At 41.3% G+C, this 24,606-nt stretch overlaps 1 protein-coding gene across 3 annotated transcripts in view; it reads left to right on the forward strand.

The window, feature by feature from the left end:
• Positions 1-423: 423 nt before the first annotated feature.
• Positions 424-24,606, forward strand: part of DYRK1A (dual specificity tyrosine phosphorylation regulated kinase 1A) — a 129,320-nt gene continuing 105,137 nt past the window's right edge. Inside the window, exon 1 of one of the 3 annotated variants that reach the window (XM_064475907.1) lies at positions 424-441. The gene's annotated coding sequence lies outside the window, so the exon portion shown is untranslated. Of the gene's footprint in view, positions 442-1,591; positions 1,869-24,606 lie in introns of those variants that run through there. The other 2 variants (XM_064475905.1, XM_064475909.1) reach the window with 2 other exon arrangements.

A 24,606-nucleotide genomic window follows, 5' to 3' on the forward strand; every position in this document is an offset into this window, starting at 1 on the left:
GGAGTTGGACGACTAGGATACAGTCATAGCTTAAAAGGATTAATTCTAGGAGTATTCCGGTGCAGAAGGAAGGCTGTGCCCAGAAAGGTGGGGAGGGGTTGGAAATCGGTGGGGAAGCCTGTGAGAGCGTGCACAGCCTAAAAAAGTTTTTATGATGGCTCCGTCCATAATTTCTGAACGCTGGCATTGGTTGCTGCAAAAACCGAATGACATGATTTGATCAAGGTGTCAGCTGCAGGGGCATCCCAGATTCGGGAGAAGCGTCCGGAATTCCTGAGATGTCTGAAACACGGAGGCGGCCTCTTCCTCACCCCCAGCCGCGGCCTCCGTGGGCATTTTCCAGCGAGGGAGGCACGCGAGCCCTTGGAAAAACAGCTTAAACGCGCGGACGTGCGCACCCGGACCGCCTCCCCGCGGCCGGCGGGCCGCCCGGGGATGAAGGTGAGAGCCCCCAGCCCGGGCGCGCGCGGGTGGGCTGCCCAGGTCCCCGCGCGGCCGCAGAGACCGGTCCCCTCCCCCCGCCACGGGCGGGGCTGCGGGCGCACGACGCGGAAGCGCGGGGCTCCGGGGACGGCGGCGCGGAGGCCGCGCGCGCTCTCCGGGCCGCAGTCGGCGCGGGCGCGGGCGCGGGGCGGGGCGCGGCCAGGAGGCCGGAGAGGTGGCGGGCGCTCGCGCACAGGCCCGGCCGCCGCCTCGCCCCCCTTCCTCTTCCCCTTCCCTCCCTCGGCCGGCCGTCCCCCTCCTCTCCCCTCCCCCGAGCGAATCACGCGCCCTCCTCTGACACTCATAGCGAGCCCGAGCTCCGAATTTATCCTTCACGTGACCTGAGTGGGTTGGGTGGTTGGTTGGGGACGGAGGGGGAGAGGGAAAGGAGGGAACGGAATCTGCCGTTGCCCGAGTAACAGGCCCCGCCCGCCGGCTTGGGGCCGGGGGGCGGGAGGAGGACGTCAGCACGTCAGCCGGGGTTTTGCGTTTTGATTGACAGTTGCTATAGCGACCGGGTCGGTCCGTCGCCATTTTGTTGGTTGGTTTTTTTTTAAACCCTTTCGCTTCCCGCCCGAATAATAATAAAAAGCCCCATTGGAGTGAGGCGGGGGTGGCGGCGGCAAGAGCGGCGGGGGGATCCGGGGAGACTGCTGCCGTCGCTGCTGCTGATCGCGGCCCAGGTCGGGCTCAGGGAGCGGACACCCCGAGCGGGGGGTGCGGGCGCCGCCGCCGCCGCCGCTTCTGCTGCTGCTGTTCCTGCTGCTGCTGTTGGTGCCGCTGCCGCCGCCGGCGAGCGGGCGGGACCGGTGTGAGTGTGAGAGTGTGTGTGTGAGTGAGCGTGTGCGAGGGCGAGTGTGCGTGCGTGTGTGTGTGAGTGTGTGTGAGTGTCTGTCTGTCTGTGCGGGGACTCGGGGGCGGGCGGTTCGGGCTCTCCTGGCGGAGGAGCCGCCGCCGCCACCGCCGTTCGGGCCCCGGCGCTTCTCGCTGCGCAGGTTTGGAGCGCGCGCCATTTTGTGAGATTTACAAAATCCTCCTCGGGAAGAAGCCGCCGGGAGCGGCCGCGACTCGGCGCCCGGCCTCGCCGCCGCCGCCCTCCGCGCCGGGCCGGGCCGCGCGGCCCCGCCGCCGGGAGTCGGGGTCCGGGGACTGCGGTATTTGCCGGGGAGGGGGCTGTCTCCTCCCCGGCCCCGGGCGCCGCTGGAACCTCGAGCCAGAGAGAGACTGAGAAAGCTGCGGCTCAGCCGCCGAGCCGGGAGCGCCGGGGGCGGAGAGAGGCGGCCGGGGCGGCGCTGGCTGCGGAGGCCGCGGCGGGAGCGCAGCGGCGGGAGCCGGAGACTGAGACTCACCGGAGGGAGCGGCGTGAGCGCCCCGCCATCGTCCCGGTGAGTGTCCGGCCCGGCCGCGGCCCCGCCCGGCCCGGCCTGGCGCCCGGCTCCCCCCGCGGCCTGCAGCCGGGCCCGCGCCGAGGCCAGCCGGGCGGAGGGAGGGACCTGCCATTTTAGGAGGAGGCGCCGCGGCCCGGGGCCGGCCGCCGGGGGAGGGAGCCCGACAGGCCGGGTCCCGGAGGAGAGGCGGGTGCGAGCGGTGGGAAAGTTGCGGAGGGTGGGAGCAGGGGCCGCGGCCTCCCGGGAGCCGGGGCCTGGGGGCCGGAGAAAGCGCCAGACCTTCACTGGTCGCCCGAGCGAAGGGGAGGAGGTTGTCTTCCTCCTCCTCCTCCTCTTCCTCCTCATCCTCTTCCCCCAGCTCCTCCCTCGTCCCTCCTCTCGGTCCCCACCAGTGTGGGAACCGCCGGGGTTCTCCGCAAGGACAATGTACGGGTTAAGAAAATGGGGCTGGCTGCTGGGCGAGGCGCTGGGGAAGGTCGGGGGCCCGGTCCCCGCGCGGCCCTCTGGGGTGTGTGCTGGAGCGAGGGCGCTCGGCGTGCTCCGAAGTTGTGCAGTGAGTGCGAGTGAGCCCGGCCACTCGAGATGGAGTGATGACCTGTTTAGCAGCTGGAGGAGGTGGTGGCTGAGGATGCGTAAATTATAATAGATACCTGGGTATTGCAACAAAACTTCACAAGTCTATTAATAGGCACAAACCCACTCTTCGCTTAGATACGCCCAAGCTGCTGAATAGCTTAACACTTAGCGAAAGGGCCCCTCCCAGGTCTGAAATAGTTAAAAATGGCAGAAATGGTGAGCGAGTGACTATTTCTCTGTGCCTTTCGTCCAACCCTAGATTATACGAATCTTGTTATCTAGGTGCAGGGCTTGAATGCCACCCCCCCTTAATTCTTGAATTCCGCCCAGATTGTCAGAAAACACACCTTATAACGTTGTTTTCACACTGATTTAATGATTAAGACGGAGACTGCCGGGCACTCGTCCTCAGGGTTTTACGTGTATTAATTTGCTTATCCTCCCGGTGGGAACTGTTACCCATTTCACAGATGAGGAAACTGAGCGGTGACTCATCCAAGGTCATACAACTGGGACTCTGGGAGACAGGAATCTGTAACCAGCGTGGGCTCTTAATCACTAAGTCATAACTCATTATTATAAATACTGGCAAATTTTGGGGCGATTTGTGTGTCATGACTCAGGATTCTAACCTAGAGGTTGCGTCCATGTATAGAGTTTTGTATGGAATTAACTTGTGGTTTGCGGAAGTGGAAAGGAAAGGTTGAGGTGAGGCTCCCGTAATGAAACTAACTGGTCAGCCTCCCCCCCCCCCCCGCCAAGAAAACTATGTAGACAATTTTTGAATGGGAGGAATTAAAAAATACTCCTTAGTGCGTTTTGTTCTTCACACTTAATTTTAATTATAGGCATCATTTAAGTACTGATGAGTCATAGGAAGTTTTGTGTAAAGTTATTTTTAGTTATTTTTTATCTTTGAACACTTAGATTTCTTCTGTAATCCCTTACACTTTACGTATACAAAGTGCCTAAGAATGGGTATATTTAATACTTTGATTTGGGAGCATTTTAATAATTTAGTGGAGTTACCTTTAGTTCTTGTTTTGTAAAATTTTCCTATCTTGACTAGTTACTTTACCAGAATATTATTTTCAGGTAGACCATAAATGTGAGACTAGAACTAAAATTTCATGTGCTAAGATTTTAAACTGAAGAAGATAGCTTCAAAGAAACAGCAGTTAAGAAAAGTTTACTTGGTTATATTAAGATTTTTCATATACATGTGACTTACACTTAAAGTACCCCAGTGCTTTTGGAGGATTTACCTTGGAATAGCAGTGGTGTTTATGGTAGCTGTCCAAATTCATTTAGACTTAAAACCTTGCCAGAAAGTTAAGGACTCCTTAACTAAGTTACTTTGTGAGTACAAAGAGTTCCTAAGAGACATAAGCTCAGAAATTATTCTAGAAGGAAGGGTCACCCCTGTGTCTGTAAGATGAAGGCACACTCCTTTAAAATCTAAAAAAGATTTTGGATTTGAATAGACACGCGCGAGTGTATGGTCGTTATTGGTATGGGGGGGGATATGGACTAAGTGGCCTGGCTGAGATCTTTGTTGTTGTTAGGAATGTGGAATTTAGGTTTAAGATCGTTTCTTAAATTTCTTTTAAAGACTTTTTGGTGGGGCTTATAGGAAACTTTAACAAACATACAGAATTACTGTGTCCTGGGGATTCAAAAATGAGTTAGTCCAGTCTTTTAAGGGCACTAACATAAAATAAGTGAAAATATTCCATTGTAATGCAGTGTTTTGTTTGGAAACGTAGATAGTTAAAAAAAACCAAAACCCTGGGATACAATTTTTTCCCCCTCTAGGTGCTGTCTTCTGTCTGCCCCTTAGTTTTATTTATGTAGAGTTTTTGTGTTTAGGACTTAAAACGTGGGAGTGGGGAGTGGTAGGTGCAACAACTGGTATTTAAAGAATTTACATAGGTTTTCACAGTGCTATAAATTCTGCAAAGCAAAATTGAAGATAACTTGCTATATATGATTAGAATGACCTTTGACATACATTTTGTTTTGAAACTACACAAAGAAAGAAAATGCTAAGTTGTATTGCATCTTGGGTACTACTTGAAAACAAAAACAAAAACAACAACAAAAGAAAGAAATAACTTAGAAATTCAGATCGCCCAGGGATGTTTTCACATGCTTGTTCATGGTTGGCGACTATCTAGTCATGGGAAGAAAATTTGGATAGAAGTAACTTTATTATGAGTGAGAAGTGAACTAATTGCTTTATACATGATCTTAAAAATAAGCTGAATAGAAGAGGGGGCATTATATGTGACTTTTTTGGTATTTGTGATAAGGTGTGAGTCACATTTACTTTGCTTTAGCATTAGCTTTTCTCTTACTTCAAAGAACTTTCACTTTTTCTACACCCCACCCACATCCACACCCCCAGCAGTTTCTCTTTTATCCCCTGAGAAAAAAAGTTCAACCATCTGAACCCAGTAAAACCACCAAATTATAAAGAACTTGACTCTTCTCTCCCAAAATTTTATGAGTCTTTGAACTTTGTTGTGTTCCTTATCAGTAATTTAAACTGTGAGCTAAGAATTCCTACTTTCTGTTGAGCTTTTTGGTGGTTTTACCCTCCAGACACTTGTGCATATTTTCTATTTAGAAGTAAAGATATTATTTGAAACTATCAAACATGGTCAACTGAAACTTTATGTTAACACTTTGCCCTGTAAAGTGAAATGTGTGACTTTATACTTTTATATGAGCACCTTACGTATACGTAGTGGCTTTTGCCTTTTAAAGACTTTTTAGCATATATTATTTAGACCATTGGGCAATGTTTTGATGGCTAGAGAAATTACGGTAATTCATAACCCGAGGCTTGTACAATTTTGGGTTAAAATTTTGGGGAGGTTAAAATTTGTGTTTAATTACTTGGAAAAAATCATCAAATTATTTTAAATAATAAAATTTCTCCTCAGTTGCCCCTAAATAAAGAAATCATTTGAAATCTTGCCTTATGTCAGTGCTATACTGTTAAGCTACAGCTGTAAAGTTTGCCATTGGTTACGTGAAAGGGAAATGTTGATTTCATTTGACTGAAGTGATTCAAAGTTCACATCAGGTAATTAGAGACAAGTCTTGTTTCCTAACCTGTTGGCTACAGGCAGCCTTAGTTTCATCTTTTGGTATATGAAAACAAACTGATTTAGAAAAACTGCATTGTGTAAACCAGCCAAATGACTTTAAAAAGTTGTGTTTTTGCTTTGAAATCATACTTCCAGAGTTGTATAATGAGTTAGAATTCTTTATTGATGAGAAGGCAACTTACAGTTCATTTAAGATCTAAAATGATGTGGTTTCTTGTGGGCATACTTTTGGCTAATTCAGAACCATACTGGCTTCTTAGCAGTTGATTCTTCTCCCAGAGCTGTGTACCCTGTCTTCTAGAAGGTGATTTTTAAGTTTGTAATACTGTTAAAGTTTTGTTAAAGTATATAACTTTTTTTTTTGTTTGAGCAACATATGCCCATATCTAATATGCGGTACATAATAGCTTCAAATATATCATTACTCTTGATGAATTGTTGTATTTCCCTATAACTGAATTGCTTGTTTAAATCGATTTTGTGGAGGGGGCTTAGTGAACTGGTTTAACATGGAATGAAACTGGTTTCAGCATCATTTCTATTTTAAATAACGTCCCTGTTCATGAAATAATCCCCTAATTTTTCTAAGTAGATAATAAAATTTCAACTGACAAGAGTTTTTTTTTTTTTTTTTAAGTTTTATAAATATTTGTGGTTAAGGTTGGCATCTTGGCACATGCATTTGGGTACAAAGATGCCTGGATTGTGACATCTATGCAAAATCTGCTTAACATCTACTTACAGATAGCAGTTGAGGGAGTCTTATACTTGGAGAGAGGACTGGCCTGTGAGATAGTGCCAGGCAGAACACCAGAGTCAGGCAGGAGTCTCAACAGGTCCTGCTACTCACTGGCAGTGTGAACTTTAGGCACAGTGATTTTGCTAAGAATCAGTTACTTCATCTGTAAAGTGGATTTGAAGCCAATTACCATAGGGTTCTTGTGAAGACCGAGATAACACATACAGATTTCTTAGTAGCCTTCTCCCTTCTTTCCTCTTCGTTGATACTCATCCTTATGGTCTCAGAATAAATGCTTCTTCTTCATACAGGCCTTCCCCCAAGCCCCAGTCTAAGATTCCTTGGCAATGCATTCTTGCAGAACTCTTGCTTTTTTTCACAGCCCTTATTGCAAATAGCTGTAGTTGTTCATATGTATTCATACATTACACATATTCATCTACTGTATGTCCCTCTCCATTAAATTGTAAGGTCCATCTGGACGGGAATACTTCTGTAAATCCAATGCCAAGCACATAGGAGTAGATGAGTGTCTATGTACCGGGAATGATGGAATGAGGAACCTGTGTCCCCAGTCTTGCCTGAGCACCACTCCTTAGTTGTGCGTTGTTGGGCAGGGTAGCTTCTCTGAACTTTAGTGTCCTGTATGCCAAATGTGCCTAGTACCAGCTGCCCTGCCCGGGGTTTTGAGAATGCAAAATGAGATACTGTAACGAGGTGCTTTATAAAAGTGTAAAATGCCATTTAAATGTAAGTTGGTACAGTAGCAATAATTTCAGTAGTGGGGCTACCCAAGAATTTATAATAGAGTTTCAGCTTTACTGAGTTGATTAAGTAGCTCTTATGTAATATTTCTGAATAATTTATACTTTATATACACATTAGTTAGAACACAAGATTGGGCCTATGTTCTGACTAAATACAGTGGCTTAAACACGAAGTTTGTTTCTCATACGTAGTCTAAGGCTAATGTGGTGACTCCAAGCTAGAGGAGACCTTGGTTCCTTCTGTCCTATTTTCCTGTACTTAAGGAGATACCACTTGCTATATATTCAAGACAGCTCCTCACCACACTTACAGTCCAGGAACAGGTTGTGGGGAGAGAACATCCTCTCTTTAAAGACAAACCTGGAAGTTGAGTATGTGACTTGTTCACGCCTGTTGGCCAGACTTAGTCAGGTGGTCACATGTAGCTGCAGAGGAGGCTGGGATATGTGGTCTTTGGTAGGGTGGCTGTTTGGCTGAAAATCTGTTTCTACTGAAGGAGAGTCGAGGATTATAGAAACATTGCTTGTCACACTTTCAGGTGCTTTGAAAGAAATCTACGGAAATGAACTTTGAAAAGACAACTCACTGCACTAATAAGTTTACATTCCATATTTGCTCACTAATCTTGAACTGTGGTGTGCAAGTTGAAATAGACCATCAGTACTCAGTATATGTGATATATACATAAATATGAAATATATATATAAAAGAAATACAAGAAAACATGTAACTAGACTTCTAACAGTAAGGGAATTTTGGGTCTAATAGCACATTATTTTACTGATGGTACTTTCTGATACAAACGTGATTCTCAATTGCTGTAACTATACTATCTGTAAACAGTGTTTGGAATCTAAGCTTTTAGTTTTAGTCGTCACCTCTACCGCATTGTATGTATTTGTGCCCTTATCCTCAGCAAACAATACTAGACTAACACTTGCATCTTGTCAGGTTTTCAGTAAATGTTTGAATCATTGAAGTTGCAAGGAGGATGATAGCAGTGATATTTAAGCATATTTTTACTATCCAGTGTCTTACTCTTTATTTCTGTGGGCTTGAGAAAAGAAGGAGGTCTAGGATTCCTTTGATCTAGAGTATAATTAGGTTGAGTAGAGAGACCTGAGGAGCTAATGGTTCTCAAACAGTCTTTGGGGGAACTTGTCAAACTTGTGGGATTCCCAAGCGCAGATACTTCTCTCTCTCTAGGTTTAGGGGTAATGCTCTGGAATCTGCTTTCTTAATTAGGACTGCAGGTAATCCTGATGCAGTAGAAACGTTGGGAAACATTGACATAGTTCATCTTTCATTTTAGAGAAGGAAATGGATGCAAAGAAACTAAATGACCAACCAGTGCCTCAGAGTAATAAGCAGGTCTGCACTGGCGCGTGTTTTCCTGACTCCTGGTTCTTTATTCTTTCTCCAGATGAGGGGACAGAGGACAGAGTACCAGCTGCATTTTTTATTTTCTAGAGAGATTGGTTATTTTCAGATATGTTGCTATTTATGTGTGAGCTCATTGGTAGTGAACGGTTGGCTCACCTAACTGTCCTTTTAGCCTCTTAGAAAAATAGATTGGTCAGATAAATATTTAGAGGTGGGAAGTTGAGGTTTTAAATAAGGTATAGTGTCAGCACTATAGGGTGGGTAGGGTGGTGTGTCTCCAGCATTAGGGTGGATGCCAGGTAGGTGTTTACTTGGTATGATTAGAAGGAACAAAGGTAGGTCAGATTACTGCTTTCCTTTTTATCTGGTTTGCTTGAAATTCTCACTGTTGAATTTACTCTTTTAGATTAAGGTAAGAGCTAGATACCCTAATTTAAAGTGGAAATATTCCTAGTGGAATATTCTTAACCTGTTATCAGATTAACACTTTATTTTTATCAGTTAGCTGGCTGTCATCTTAAAAACTGGAGATTAGCACCTGCCCTAGTGCTAGAGCTTTTTGGGAAGAGGAGGGAAGAGTAGGGCACATGTGCCTTTGCCCGAGGAGAATACAGGGCGTGTTTGAGAGGTATCTGCAGTCCTGGAGAGCTTCGTGGAGGCTTCTCTGTTTGCCAGAGATTGGGAGCCTTAGACCAGCACTTGCTGGCCGCCTGTCATTAAGAGAGTGTCAGTAATGGGACAGTGGATACTTTTGCAGAAGACTGGGCTTGGGTGAGAATGTAATTACTGGAGTAGGAGTATCCTTTTTTCCTTAGGGCTTCAGTATCTGCTTAGGGCTCCTGTATGAGTAGTATTGGAACATACCAAACGTGAAAGGTATTGTTTTGATCATTTAGGGAATTTTAGTTTTTAATGATCAACAAATAATATATACTCATGGTTTAAAAAAAAAAGATTGATCCAGCCCTATGGAATGGTGTCACCAACCGCCACCCCCCTCCTTGCTCCATGGGTAATAATAGCAGTTCAGTTTTTCCTATTAGAAATGTCTTGTGCATGTAAATGTACAGTTATATATAAAGTAAACATTTAATACATGTTACAAAACTGTATGTTTAGTGCAGTCCCAGTTTTTTAAAAAAATGTGACGTGTGTGTGTACTTACAAGCAAAAGCAAATGGGATCTTCCTAAGCAACACGAGTTTGCAACTTAAGCTTCTTGATTGGCCTTAGAAATATTCCCAGATCAGGTGATAGAGTTTCCCTGTTGTGTTCGATGGTTGCGCAGTATTCCATGTTATGGATGCACCACAATTGAGAGTCTCCATTGAAGAGCACTTAATTTGTTTTCCTATTTTCGCTATTTTAAACAATGATGCAGTGTGCATCCTTGTACATGTTACCCTTCTGTGAGCAGTAGCCAGAGGATGTATATTTATAAGGGGAATTGCTCGTTCACCAGGTAAATGCACAATTGAATACATATTGCCAAATTATCTTCCAAAAAGTAGCACCAGTTTATACTTGATCAGGAGTATCTGAGAGTATATAGTTCACCAGATCTCACCAGTACGGGTGTTACCAAAGTTTTTAAAATCTTAATCAATTTATTGGTGAACAGAGAAGTCTAGTTTGAATTTGCATTTCTTTATGAGTTAATTTGATCATCGTAAGTTGTACTGTAAGTCTTGTACTTTAATAACAAAATATTCATTCTTTGCCTGATGTATAGTTAAGAATATTTTGTGATTTTCCTGTATTTATCTGTTGAATGAAGAACTGATGTTTTGATAAGTTGTAACTGCTTTGATAAATTGTAAAAGGGGATTCTTGTTCTTCTGCAACTGAGGAGACATCTGACTGTCTTCTGTATAAGAGATGTCAATTGTGGTGGTAGAAGCTTTGACTGCAAAAGTGAATAAGATTTGGTTACCCCTGCTGTTAGTGTTGAGATGTTGTGTGTATACAGGCAAAATGAGAACAGGTAAGACCATGGCTGCTAACAACTAGAGGTATTGATGTACAGAGAACCAGAAGAACACACCGAGGTAAGACAGATCCAGGGATTTCAGCTTGTAGAGGAGGAGGGTCTTTATCTTGTCTCGAAGAATGGATGGGCTTTTTACAGTAGAACCTGGAGAATTGACAGTTGGCTGGAGGAGGCCAGTGTGTGCCTGGAGTATGTGTGTGTGTGCGCTGTTGGGCAAGGGACAGGGAGAGTTGCAGTGAGAAATGAGAGTGATGGGTCTTAAATATTACAAGGAATGTGAATTTGGCGCAGTTGAAGGTTTTTCAGCAGGGCAAGGATGACAAGGCCATGCATTAGGGAGATGACACCCTAAGAAGGAGGGTTTGGAAGGCAGGCTTATTCTGGGTGTACAGGCACGGAGGAATAAGAAGAAGTAAAAAGTAGAAGACAGAAGAGAGAGCCAAGTTTGAAACACCTTATTTTTAATTATTTTATTTTCAACAGAACAGAGTGAATGTTTCTGGATTCAAATAGCAATGTGGCCCAGTTTTTGGAATTAGAAAGGAGAGAATTCAGCTTTGGTGGCAGTATAGAAGATGTGGGACCGGAATGGCTTAATGGGACAGTTGAGAATCTTTCCCATTCAGGGCCTGGAGGAACTGAAGAAAAGAAGGTAGAATTCTTATTGTCGTTCAAACCTTCCATTAGTGACAGGTAGAAATAATTTTTAGTGCCATTAAAAATGAGCTGAAAAATGGGGCAATGGGAGAAGGCCACGTTAGAAGCCGTGATCCTGGAGAAGAAAAGGTTGTGTCACAGTTCACAGTTTGAAACATGTAGAGTAGCTAAATATGTGCGAGTTTAACGTATCTTAGTATTTTTAAGAAAAATACGATATTTATTCTGTTTATTTTCACGTGAATCCTTATTGGGACACCAGTCATCTGAAAAAGCATTTATTGTGTGAGCCGGGTAGAGCTATTTATCAAGTACCTACTAGTGCCAAACAAGGGCCTCCTCGTCCCAAGCTAGGGCCTGGGAATCAGTGCTGCTGCGAGGGCCAGGCCGTGGGTACCATCACAGAGCTTAGTTCTGGGGGGACCTTCACTAATCTCTAGAGCAGGTGTAAGGAGTCACTGCAGAGTGGACATACATTTTCATTAAAGGGAACACAGTCTATGAAATAGAATAATTTCTGATGTTGCATTTTGAAGGTCGAAATTTTTGTCTCCTTTTAGAGTCCCTTTGACAATTAATTTTAAGTTATTTGGCTATAAATAGGACTCCAGTCCTTAAGATAAATAATGTCTGCTGAAAAATTTGTTCTGATTTGATTTCCTCTTGAAAAAGAACAACTGTCATCACAGTGGTGTTTTTGACTTTATCTTCACATCAAACATGTTTATTTTTGAGATGTATTACTTCTGTGGTATAAAAGATTGTTTCATACAAGTTTTCTAAAGCAGCAATGGTGAGAAAATTATTAGGATCTCAGCGTATTTTACAATCTAATTTCACTTTTTGAATTTCCCTTTAGTGGTTTCTGTGGTACAGTGTGGAATGTCAGTAATGCTAGGTAAGTTTACCTAAGAATTGGCCTGAAGGCCCACAATTACTCAGCAGTATTGGAGTCAACTATGCAAAGGGAAGAAATTGAAGGTAGAAGTTTTAGAATTCATGGGGACATTTGGAGGCAGGCTATATGCTGAGTAAGATAAAGATACAGACGTCTGAAGTAAAGGATGTGGGCATACAGGGATGTTCAAGGAATAAAATTCAATAGAGCGGGTAGAAATGGAAGACGGATTTGAGCAAATGGATGAACAAGAATGCTCAGTCTTTAAGAAAAAAAAAAAAGACCTCTTTAATGATTTATTGTGACTTCTAGGGTAAAGACCAGACTAGTCACAGGACCCCCTTCCGGGATGATGTGCACAGCTGATGTAAGCTGTCTTCTCCATCAGGTCTCTGCATCCCTGTCTTTGCCTGCGTGTCTGTTTCCTGGGTCAGCCGTCATCCCCTCTTTCTTTTAGTTAACTTTTCCTCCTTCATTTTCAGTTCAGATATCACTTTGTCAGGGAAAGCAGACCTCCACCCCAGTCACTTCTTTTTTAATATTTCATGTCTCCTGGTACTTTTCTTTCACAATGCTTATTATCACAGTTGGTAATTTTTTTTAGTGCTTATTTGATTAATACCCTCCTGAGAGCAGGGGCAGTGGTGTTTTACTCCTCCTTGCAATCTCAGGGATTGCTGAGTGGCACATGGTGAGTACTAAACACTTGTTGAATGAATCAGTGAACTACATTTTGATCTCTACTCATTGGTCTTGAGGACCAAATGACTACATCAGGGAGTAAAAGTTGGGTGGGAAATATGGGAATAAAAATGAATAAAAAGAAAAAGTAAATCCTGTCTTTTAAAAGATAGGATTGGAAAACTATGTAGCCAGGAAAACAACAAAGTTATATACTCATGGATTAACTTAACAAGTGTATATGAAATGCCTAGTAAGTGTTAGAAGCTAGATGTTGGTATTACGGAGTGGAAAGACTGTGCTTTCTTTATTAAAGGAGTATATAATTTTATTAGTTTATTGAAATAGATACAGTCCTTGGTGGTCATGTGGAACGTTTTTAATTTGTGGAAGGAATCTGCCTGAATATTCCTTCTGATCTTAGCCAAAAGGTAAGGTTCATGCCACAATTATATCTGGAATGTCAGTCTAGCATTTGCAGTAGCTGTCAGGTTCACATTTAAAATAAGCTCTAGCTTTGACTTCATTTAAGAAGTGACAAAGTGAAGAAAGTGGTTTGTTTGGATGCTTTTTGGCTTTTGCTTCAGACTTGGGTGACAGAAAAAGAGAATGATTGAGAGAAAGTTCATTGTATGGATGGATTTTCAACAGAATGAGTCTGGTAGTTAGAAGGTTATTGAAGCTGTTGATCTTGTCAGGTGCATGAGCTTTATAAACGTTTTAGAGGGATTTGTTTTAAAATAGTTCTGAAACCTTTTTCAGTGACTAGTTTCTGCAGTAAATATTTAGAAAAGCAAGTATTCAGATTTTATTTTTTGACTCTTTGCTGGCCCCATGCTAGGCCCTTGGACATAGTTCTGAGTCACATGGACATACATGGCCCTGACCTCATGAAGCTCTTCAGTGTAGTCGGAGCTCACTGTAGGGAAATGTGAAGGACTCATGGCTTGCAGTCAGGGTGAGCAGAACTTGCTTCATCCGACTATCCATTTATCTATCTCTTTATGTATTCCTTGAACTTGGTTTTGGTGGCAACATGTTAGAATACGTTAAGCTACTTGTTGCTTTATCTCTGGTAACATAGGGGCTGGGGGGATACCATTTATAATACCAATGTAAAATGGAAACTTGGAGCTTCAACTTGTTGGCAGATTTTTAAGAAAAGAGATGTTCATGTAAACCAATGAGTTTCTCCTCTTAAAATATGAGATATTATTTAATAATAGTAACAGTAGCCACCTTTATTAATTGATTGCCTGCTATGTATGGGGCAGACAATGAACATATACGTTAATAGTTAACATTATCAGTAGCCCTAGAAAGGGGTTGGTAGTATCTGTTTGTAAGTTAAAAACTGAGATGCAGGGACCTCAGTTTGCTTAAGGTTAATCATAAGAGATTGCTTATGTGGCTTCCAGATAATAAAAAACCCAGTGAACAGTTCAGGGCTCTAAAGTTAAACATTTAGAGAGAAAAAGAAACAGAAAGCTTCTATAACCCATTAATTGAAGAAATAGATGAAAGTTCTGGTGTACTGGGATTGATGCCTTGTGCTACTGGTTCATTAGTCTTATGAATAGTAAACCAGAACATCTAATAGCTTTCTGTGTTTGGGGAATTCTTGACCTTAAGAATCTTGGTGGGAGGTAGAACTCTTCTTCCATTATGGAAGCCAGTTACTCACTTTCTCTACCTCTTTTGGTGTTAGGATACAATCATGTGACCTGGGGCCTCTACTACACTGGAAGCCTGTGATTTGTAGAAGCAGGCACTTTGTAGAGTCTGTTCTGCAGTGCAAGGGGGATGGCAGCTGTGTCTGTTTTTTAGAGGCGGTTAGTGATAGATCCAGTTGTAGAGTTAAGTTCCTGGCTCATTGGTATCTGTACAAGTCACAGGGACCTTATCTTGTGTTGTCTCCACTGGACCAGATCTGTGGTTTGAATTTTGGGTGTTCTTGATTAGTTAGTCTTCCAGCCTGGCCCTCCTGGGGTTTTCTGTGAGTTGCCTAATATGCTTTAATAACTTCCTTTTCAGTTTCAACAAAACCAGAGTTTCTTTTGTTTGTAACTAAGAACCTTGGATGATGCTAATTAAGATAATAGACACTTCCAAGGAACTTTCTAGGGTCAGGGTTAGGCAGAGATGTGAAAGGTATTAGAAGAACCAAATAAAACTTTTACAGGTGAAAACTAATGTGTGGGATGAAAAATATACTAGATGGCATTAATTCAGATGGGACAATACAGAAGAAAAGGTTAGTGAGCTTGAAGATATAGAAGAGAAAACTCAGTCAGTAGAAACAGACAGAAGTGATAAAGATAATGGAATTAACAAGGTTGTTAAAATGGCTACTGTAAAATGAAATGTCAGATGTCAAATCACTATGTTGTACACCAGAAACTAGAATATTATTTTATGTCAGATATACCTTAATAAAAATACAAGTGAAATTCAGGGTCATATTGTGGTTGACATTGCTAACTTGGTACATGAGTTTTGCTTAAAAAGCAATTGTGACTGCTACCTGAAGTTGGCTTGATTTGTAGTTAATTGTAGTTGAAGAATCATTTCAGTGAAGCACCAGGATATGGTGGAAAAACTTTATTGTGCAACAGTGTGTTAGTTACTTCTTGATATGTAACAATATTACTTTAAACTTAGAAGCTTAAGACACATTTATTGTCTCGGTCTCTGTAGGTCAGATGTCTTGGCACAACTTGGTTGAATTCTCTGCTTTAGTGTCTCAGAGGGTTTGTCAAGTTGTTGACTGGGGCTGTGGTCTCATCTGAGGATTGACTGGGGAAAGATATCCTCTAAAGTCATATGATTATTGGTAGATTTCAGTTCCCTGTACAGTATTGGATTGAGGGCCTCCGATTCTTGCTACTTATTGGCAGGCACCTGCCCTCAGTTTCTTGCTGTGTGGTTCTTTCCAGCGTGGCTGCTTACTTTCTTTAAGACAGTGAAGGAGTCAGTACACTTGACAGATGTACAGTCTTATGTATCATAACCGCCGAAGTGACATCCCTTCACTTTTCCTGTATTCTCTTGGTTAAAAGCAAGTCACAGGTCTTGGATCAAGGGGAAGGGTCTGTGGAAGGACATGGACAGCAGGAGGCAGTGTTACGGGAGCCGCCTTAGAGTCTGTCCATTACAAACAGAGTGTAGTGGTAAAGAGTGCATTCTCTGGAGTCTGACCTAGATATCTGGCCTTGAATCCTAGCCTTGCCTTTTCCCAGCCATGAAAACTTCTCTGAGCCTCAGTTTCCTTGTGGGGATAATATATGCCTAGTCTTTGTAGTGCTGTGAAGAGTAATAGAATGCTTATGAAGTGCTCAGGACTCCGTCCTGCTGACTCCTACTCATTCTTTCTGTCTCAGTTTAGGTGTCATATATTCAGGGAAGCCTTCTTTGACTCCCTCCTCCCTCTAGTCTAGGTTAGGTTTCAAAACACCTTGAACTTTTCCTTCTTGTTACTTCACACTTGTTCCACCTTAAGTTTATAGCTATTAGTTATAGTTTATTTATTTTTGTATCTGCTTTCTTTAGACTAAGCTACTTAAAGAGCAGGTGTTGCATCTGCTTTGTTCACTGCTGTATCTGTCTTCAGGGCCTAGCGTAGAGGGGCCTGGCACATAGAGACTCCATAAATATTTGCTGAATAACTGTAAGAATGAAGTTAAAGCACACGCTTTGTGTTTTTGAAATGGCATTTTCAATGTTACCATACTATGTTTTTCCAGCTGCTGGAGCAGTCAGTCTAAAAGATGTTCCCTCTCTTTCTAGGATGGTCAGGATCTAGCATGAGAGACTGAGGCATAATAGTCTTATAACTGATTACAGAGGTTTGCAGAATGGATAGTAAAAGTGGTTGAAAAAAATTAAGAGGCTGTCAGGATGAGAATACAGTAGTAAAAATCAGTCCTAGTGGATCAGGAGCAGGGTACACAGTAGGGAGCTTCTCTTGCCATAAGTGTACTCTGCAGACTACTCCTTGAGATGGAGGAAGAAATAAGCTGGGAGAAAATTACCTTCTTTGGATATTCACAATGCACATTAGCATGTTATAGGAAACCTGTTAACATAGTAAAGACAATCTTTATTAAGCTTGCTCTGAACACTTTATAAACACATGCATACCACAGCCTAGTAAGGTATTATTTTTAAGTAACTGATGATGAAAATTAGGCTTAGAGATGAAGTAATTGTCCCCAGTGGTTGGTGAGATAGGATTCAAACCACGCTCAGCCCTCACTCTTAGTTATTATTTGTGCTGCTTCTGTGGAATATATTTTACCAGATACTAGATTAATTTCGTGAGAGCAGGAACCATGTACATTTTCTATGTTGTGTGTCTAGGACTAGAATCTTGCTTAAGCCTTCATACATGGCTGAATGAAGAGTTTGTGCTATTATTTTATACTGTGTCTCAGCTTCCCAAGTTCAATTACTTGTAAAACTTGAGGAGAGTTTGGTATAATCCAACCAGTGTAATGTACAACAAAGTACTTTTGTTTTCACTTTGTGTGATCGAGTAGAGTTACGTCGCCAAAGAAGAAACATCGATATGGTCTGACTCCTTGTAATTGTTCCCCTCAGTCACTTTCAAATTTACTCTGTTACCCAGTCTTCTTGAGTTTTGTTTCTGAGATAGTCTTCCATTAAGTTCTTTCTTTATATTATTGTTAATGACCCCTCTGCAGATCACCTCTTTAGTCTGTTTTTTTGCTTACTGCAATTTTTTAAGAATTAATTTTTAGTTTTAATATGCGTATAATGAAAATTGAGTAGTGCTGAAAGGCTTATGATGAAAAAAAGCTGTCCCCGGCTACACCCCTCATTACTTCTACCCCTGCTCCCTGGAGCTGTGCTTCCCAGGCTTTTCCACCCCAGGGTCTACATGGACAAAATAGAAGAGGCTGTTTGGCTGTCTTGACATCTTTAGGGGATCTTGGCGCTTCTGGAACATTGGTGACACTGTGTGCCATGTACACTAGTTGGCAAGCTCTGCCTGATATGAATCAATATGAATCACCTCAACTCTTAGCTGCCGCTTCTGCTACTTTCCTGTCTGTATCTAAATAATTTGCTTGTCAGTTAGGATGCTTTAGGATGCAAGTACTGAGACCATGGTCCAAACTGGCTTCAAATAAGAATTGAACTTATAGTTGAAATTCCAAAGGTCGGATGGGGTTTAGGGCTAATTGATTTTGTGGCACAGTAATGTCTTCAGGGCCCCAGTTTTGCCATCTCCACCTTTAGTCAGTGGCTGGTTATATCCTCAAATTAATAAGACTGTTGCAGCAGTTTCAGGAGTTGTATCCAGAAACAACAATGTCCAGAGAAAGAAAATTGTTTTTCATATAGCTATATAAGAATGTGGAAGCTTTGCCTAGAAACTGCAGCAAACTTATCTCCTGGGTTAAATGCCTGTTTCTGAAAGGCTCCCTAGAAAGGGAAATGGGATCACATTCAGACCAATTAGGCACATGCCTAGAATTGAGCGTCCTCCTCGAGCACATGCCTCAGTGGGTGGGTGTGCAAATGGGTTCTGGACAGAATTAGCTTCCGTTACAAAAGAAGAAGGGGGAGATTGGTGGCTGGGTAGGTAACTGACCCTGTTTTGATATTTGACTTAAAATTTAAGACATCATTGACTTTCTATTAAGGCAGATGAATATTTAACTCTAAACCACCTGCCTTACACTTTTCTTCTTCCAGCTATCCATTGTAATTAAGATATTTTTTTCCATTAAATGGATTCAGTGTTTAATAAAGACTGTGTTAAGTCTTGTTCACCATGGAGCCAAATTGTATGCTATGATTACATTTTCCTCCTTGCATAATTTTGTTTTTCTTGAAATTAATAATTGTACTTCTGTTTGCTTTGTTTTCTAGGTGCTAGTGACTCAGTTTTCTCATACCTACCAGTAACTTCTCAGTAGAGTCTTGCTTGAGCATCAGATAATTCATTGTCCCATCCTTCGTTCTCACCCACCCCACCCTTCCCTTAAGAAGGTTCTTAGGGGCCCTCCATGAAACCACTTCTGTGTGGAATACTTGCTTTCTAGGCCTATAAAATTCCTTTTGTATGTCTCCAACAGGTTCGAATCTCCTGGTTCCTAGTCTCTGACCTTTATCTTTCCTACTTTTATCTTTCATTTTGCCTGAGCACAACTTTCAGTGCTTCCTGAGAAAGGGTACGTGAGAGGTTAAGTTTTTGAGACTTTGCCTGAAAATATCTTTAATCTGCTTTCCCTCATGTGTAAAAGTTTTGACTGGGTACAGAATTGCAGTTGGAATATAATTTTTACTGAGAACCCTGAATGTATTGCTTCGTGGTCTTCCAGCTTTGTAGAGCAGATGTAATTTTATTCTGGGTTCCATAAAAAAAAGGATGAAAAAGTTAGAGAACATAATGCACTCCCTTGTACCCAACACCCGACTTCAACATTGATCAACTTGTGGCCACTTTTAAAAAATTTATAATCCTGTCTACCCCTCTTCCCTTTGATTTTATATAAGCAAACGCAGGTAGATAATTTCACTTGTGACTATTTCTGTATGTATCTCTAAAAGATAAGGTCTAGTTTCTAAACTATAACCCCAGTAGCATTATCATATCTTTAAAAGATTAACAATAATTCTTTAAATATCTAGTTATAATTTAAATTACTTTGATTGCTTCATAATTACATTTTTAACCAGTGTATTCAAATCAGGATCTAAGTAAGGTCCATAAATTGCCATTGACTGATGAATTTCTTAAGTCTTTTAAATTCGTTGGTTTTTTTTCCCCTTGAGTTTTATTTGTTGAGGAAACTGTACTATCTGTCTTGTAGTTTCCTACAGCCTGGATGTTGTTGAATGAAACCCTGTGGTGTCATTGACTTGTTTCCAGTCACTCGTAATATGTTTACTTTTACTTAGTGGTAAGATCTACAGGCTTGATAAAATTCTGTTTTTCTTCTCTCTTTCTCTTTTTGGAGGGGTGGTGAGTGGGGAGAATTGTACATGAGTGATACATTACCATCAGCAGGCACAAAATATCTGACTGTGATGTTAGTGGCCACCAAATATTGCATGGATACATTAATTTATTAGAGATTCTGGTCCTTTTTATGTGATCCCCCCTCCCCCCCAAGTTTTAAGAATCTTTTCTTTATCTCTGGTGTTCTGAAGTTTCGTAGTGATGTGCTCTAGCGTGAGTGTTTTTATTGTGTTGGGCCCATCCTTTTACTTTGGAGATGCGTCCTGTAGATCTGGGAAATTTTATTGTGTAATTTCCTTGATGATTTTTTTTCTCTTTGTGGTTTTCTCAAGTGACATACAGTTTTGTTACCTTGTCTGTTTTCTACTTGTTACTTTTTTTACCCTTCTTCGGAGGTATTTTTCAACTTTTATTTTTCATCCGGGTATTTTTTTGATTCTCTACTCCTTTTTTTTCCCCACTAGCATTTTGTTTTTACTTCATGAATGCACATATTCTTTTACCTCTTCAAGCACATTTGTATTATGGTTAAATTGCCCTTTTTCTCTTCATGGCCTCGTCTTAGTTTCCTCTGGATTCCTGTTTTTCTATTTGTTTTGATTTCTGTCTTTGATTTTCTGCAGCTTCCCTCAAATATCTGGCCATTACCGGGCTGGTGGCTTGTATTTATGGGTAAGTTGCGATAAAGCTGGTGGGAGCTCCTTGTGTGGGTGAGGCGAACCCGTGAGTGTGAGTATCCCCAGGGCTTTTACTCCAGGGCTCTTGGTGTCTCCTGACTGAAACTGTAAGTCCCATGCTGGGGGAGAGGGAGTGCCTGTTCCTGTTGCTGGTGTTCTACAGGCAGAACTGGGGACGGGGGCTCCTGTACACACTTGAACTCAGTTCTTCTGTTTTTAGTCTTGTTCCTCAACCCGTCCTCTGTTGTGCTTAGTATCTCCAAGTGTATAACCTCTTCTCATTTTCCCAAAGAGAGCCTGCCTCTGGTCTTTTTAAGGGCATGATAGTTGTTAGTCTGGTTAGGGTTTGGGCTGCAATTTGGAATTTTACTACATTTCTTTTATTTACTTCTTTGTTGAAATGAACTCATAAGTTGCCGGTAAAGTACAAATAACTTTAATTTCCTGAATCTTTGATGTCTCTTCTTTGTCGAACATTGTAGTGCATATTTCCCACAAACAGAGACATTCTCTTGCCTAACAACAATACAACCATCAAAGGCAGGAATTTAACACTGATACATTACAGTTGTCTGATCCTTAAGCCTCCTTTCAGGTTTGAGCAGTTTCCCCCATGATGTTCCTTACAGGAAAATGATATAATATTGGATCACCTGTTGTCCTGTCTTTTCAACTCTTGATCTAGAATAGTTACTCAACTGTTCTTTTTTATGATACTGATAGTTTTGAAGAATACAGGCTAGTTATTTTATAGAGTCACCCTCAGTGCAAGTTTGTCTGATATTTCTTCATATTAGATGTTGGTTAGGTATTTTTACCAGCAGTATCGTAGAAATGATGCTGTATTAATTTCACTGCATTTTGTTAGATGATGTGTTCCTGGTTTTCTGTTTTGGCTCTAAAAATCGCCACAAATTTAGTGACAAAAAACACAAGTTTATTATATTACAATTCTAGAGCTCAGAAGTCCACAGTGCATCTCTGCTGGGCTCAAATCAAGGTGTCATCAGGGCTGCATTCCTTTTGGAGGCTGTCTGAGAGAATGCTTTTTCTTGCCTTTTCCAGCTTCTAGAGGCTGCCTGCTTTTCTAGGCTTATGGCTGGCTTCCTGTCTTTTCAGCCAGCAGCTTTGGGCCTCGTCCATCTCCTGCTGCTCTTTCTCTCCCCCTCTACACTTTCTTTCACTTTTAAGGATCTTTGTGATGACATTCGGCCCACCGGGATAATCGAGGATAATCTCAGTTTTAAAGTTGTCTGATTGGCAATTTCTTCTGCAACTATAATTCCCCTTTGCCATATAAAGTAACATGTTCATAGGTTCTAAGGATTAGGATCCTGGATTAGGATCCAGGCCTTGCGGGGGCGGGGGCGTTATTGTGCCTACTCTAGGTGGCATGATTTCAGTTTGTCCTGTTATTGATAATGCTCACTTTGATCACATTATGGAGGTGCCTTCAAGGCTTCTCCATATTTAAAAATTACTTTTCCTGCCTCTTTAATAAATATTTTGTATAGAGGTATTTTGAGACTATGTCAGTAGTCCATCAGTAATCACATTTTTAATTTATTCATTTGTTTTATATCACTGTGGATACCTGATTTTCAGTTATATGCAGTGGGTTGTAATCCATTACTGTAATTATTTATTTTGATGCTTCAGTTGTCCCAGATTTTGGCCTTCAAGTTAACATCTGTGTCCTTTTAGCATGTCTCCATTTTTTTTGAGCACTTTCCAGGCTTATCTTGAACTTCTGTCTTAGTCTTGGAATTGGAATTGGCCATTTTTCCAAGGAGTCCTTTTAAAAAAATCCTTTATTTTGAAATAATTGTAGATACACAGAAAGTTGCAAAAATAGTGTAAAATCCCATGTACTCCATCATCCAACTTTCCCCAATGGTGAAATTTCAGGTAGCTCTAGTACAGTATCAGAATCAGAAAATTTGATACATCTGGTACATTTCTCTTAACTGCACTCCAGAACTTACTTACTTTTCATTATTTTTTAAACCTGCATTTGTGTGTATGTGTAGTTCTTTGTAACTTATCTGTTCCATGTATAGATTTGTGTAGCTAGCCCTACAGTCAAGATAACAGAGCTGTTCCATCACTTTAAAAGAACTCTTTTGTTACCTCTTTGTATTCCCAGCACCCCCCACGCACCATTTTGTTTATTCTCCATGTCTATATATAGTTCTGTCATTTCAGTAAGTTATAGGAATGGAATCATATAGTATGTAACCTTTTGAGATCAGCTTTTTTTCATGAAGCATAATACCCTTGAGGTCCATTTGGTGTTGTGTATTAATAGTTAATTCCTTCTTACTGCTGAACAGTATTTTATTGTATGTGTGTACCAAGTTTGTTCAACCATTCACTTATTGAAAGACATATAGATTGCTTCCAATATTTTATATAATTATGAATTAAACTGCTTTGAATGTTTGAGTACAGGTTTTTATGTAAACATTAACTTTTCCATTTTCTGGGATAGACGTTTAAGAGTGATTGCTGGGTCATATAGTGAGTGCATGTTTAGTTTTATAAGCAACCACCAGACTGTTTTCCAGAGTGTCCTACTTTTTGTTCCCACAACCCTATATGAAGGATCCAGTTTCTCAGCATCCTCCCCACCATTTGGTGTTACCACTGTTTTTTATTTAGTTCCCATAGGTGTGGTGGTACCCTATTATGGTTTTAATTTGCCTTTCCCTAATGACTAATGATGTTGAACATCTTTTTATATGCTTGTCATTTGTATCTCTTCTTTGATGAAATATCTGTTCATGTCTTTTGCCCATTTTCTGATTGGATTTTTTTCTTTTTACTGTTGAGTTATGAGAGTTCTTTATGTATTCTAGATACAAGAGGTCTTTGTTGGATATGTGGTTTGCAGATACTTTCACCCTGTCCATAGCTTGTCTTTTCATCCTCTTTAATAGAGTCTTTTTCAGAGCAAAAGGTTTGAATTTTGATGAAGTCCAATTTTTAAATTTAATTTTAAATTAAATTTTTTTAAATGGATCATGCATTTGGTGTTAAGTGTAGGAATCTTTGCCTAGAACTCTGGTTCTTTTCATGGAGCATGGTATTTAGAAGCCAAAATCTGAGCGTTAAGTGTGCCTGTTGCTGTTAGAGTGTGGTGGTCCCCAGGCTCTCAATGAATATAGAGAATATGTGTGTGTCCTACACCTTTCCAGGTTACAGGGCTCATTAATAACTCTTTTCCTTTGGATCTCCAAGCGTAGATATTTATTCTGTGCCTTCCTTCATTCTTGTAAGTCTACTTCCACTGTCCATCTTCTTTCTATTACATAAAAATTTGTCTTTTTTTTAATTATTTTTTGACTTCTTTTCTGATTTTAGGTGGGTTTTATTTTCAGTGGAGTTTCATGAGAGAATAGTTACAAATGCATGGATTACCCACTGTGTTGAATATGTGCTTGTTGAAGCTATAATTGTCCCTTTTCAGATCTTTGTTTTTGTTACACTGTCAGCCTTACCCCTCCTCCTACTATACCTACTCCCACCCTGCTTGTACTGTTTTGCTGTAGCCTCTAATCATCCATGATTCCTATTTCCATGTAGTGAAGACCAAGTTTATTAAAATATTCAGGTTCTCTTATAGATGAACCCCAGCTTACTTTTTCTACTCTCATTTCTGCAGCTGTACCATATTTTGCTCACTCCAGAGCTATTCTCAGTAGCTTACATTTCCCCACACGTGTTGTGCCCTTCTGTTCCTGTCCTCTCAGCTTTCCTTTGGAGCACATTGTGCTGCTTTTACATTTTCTGCAGAGCACAGAGCTTAGCACGCAGTAGACACTTTGCATTAAATACACAAATGCTACTTCCTCTAAAATAATAATACCACCCAAACTTTTTCATGCCTGTTACCATTTTCCAAATACTATCATTTGTATCTCATTTAATTGGCAAAACAACCTTGTAGGCCATTATTCATCTTTTATAAATGATGCCGAGTGAATTGTCCAAGGTCATAGCTGTAGGAGTTAAATTTAACAGATGTTTGTGTACTTATTATGTGACAGACCCTGATTTAAATGGTAGAGACACTTGGGGGAGCAGTTCTGCCCCTAATAGAATCAATATTAGAATGTTTTAAATTCTAGCCCTTGTGGAGTGGGTTTTGGAGGAAGTCTTCTATTACCTTACTCATCTCAGGTGTCATCTCCTTCAGTTTTTCCTAACTCTCCTGGAAGGAGGCAGGAATAGGGTAGAAAGAATAGCTTCTGTGTTTT

The sequence above is a fragment of the Camelus dromedarius genome, chromosome 2 (genome assembly GCF_036321535.1).
Source record: "Camelus dromedarius isolate mCamDro1 chromosome 2, mCamDro1.pat, whole genome shotgun sequence".
NCBI lineage: Eukaryota > Metazoa > Chordata > Mammalia > Artiodactyla > Camelidae > Camelus > Camelus dromedarius.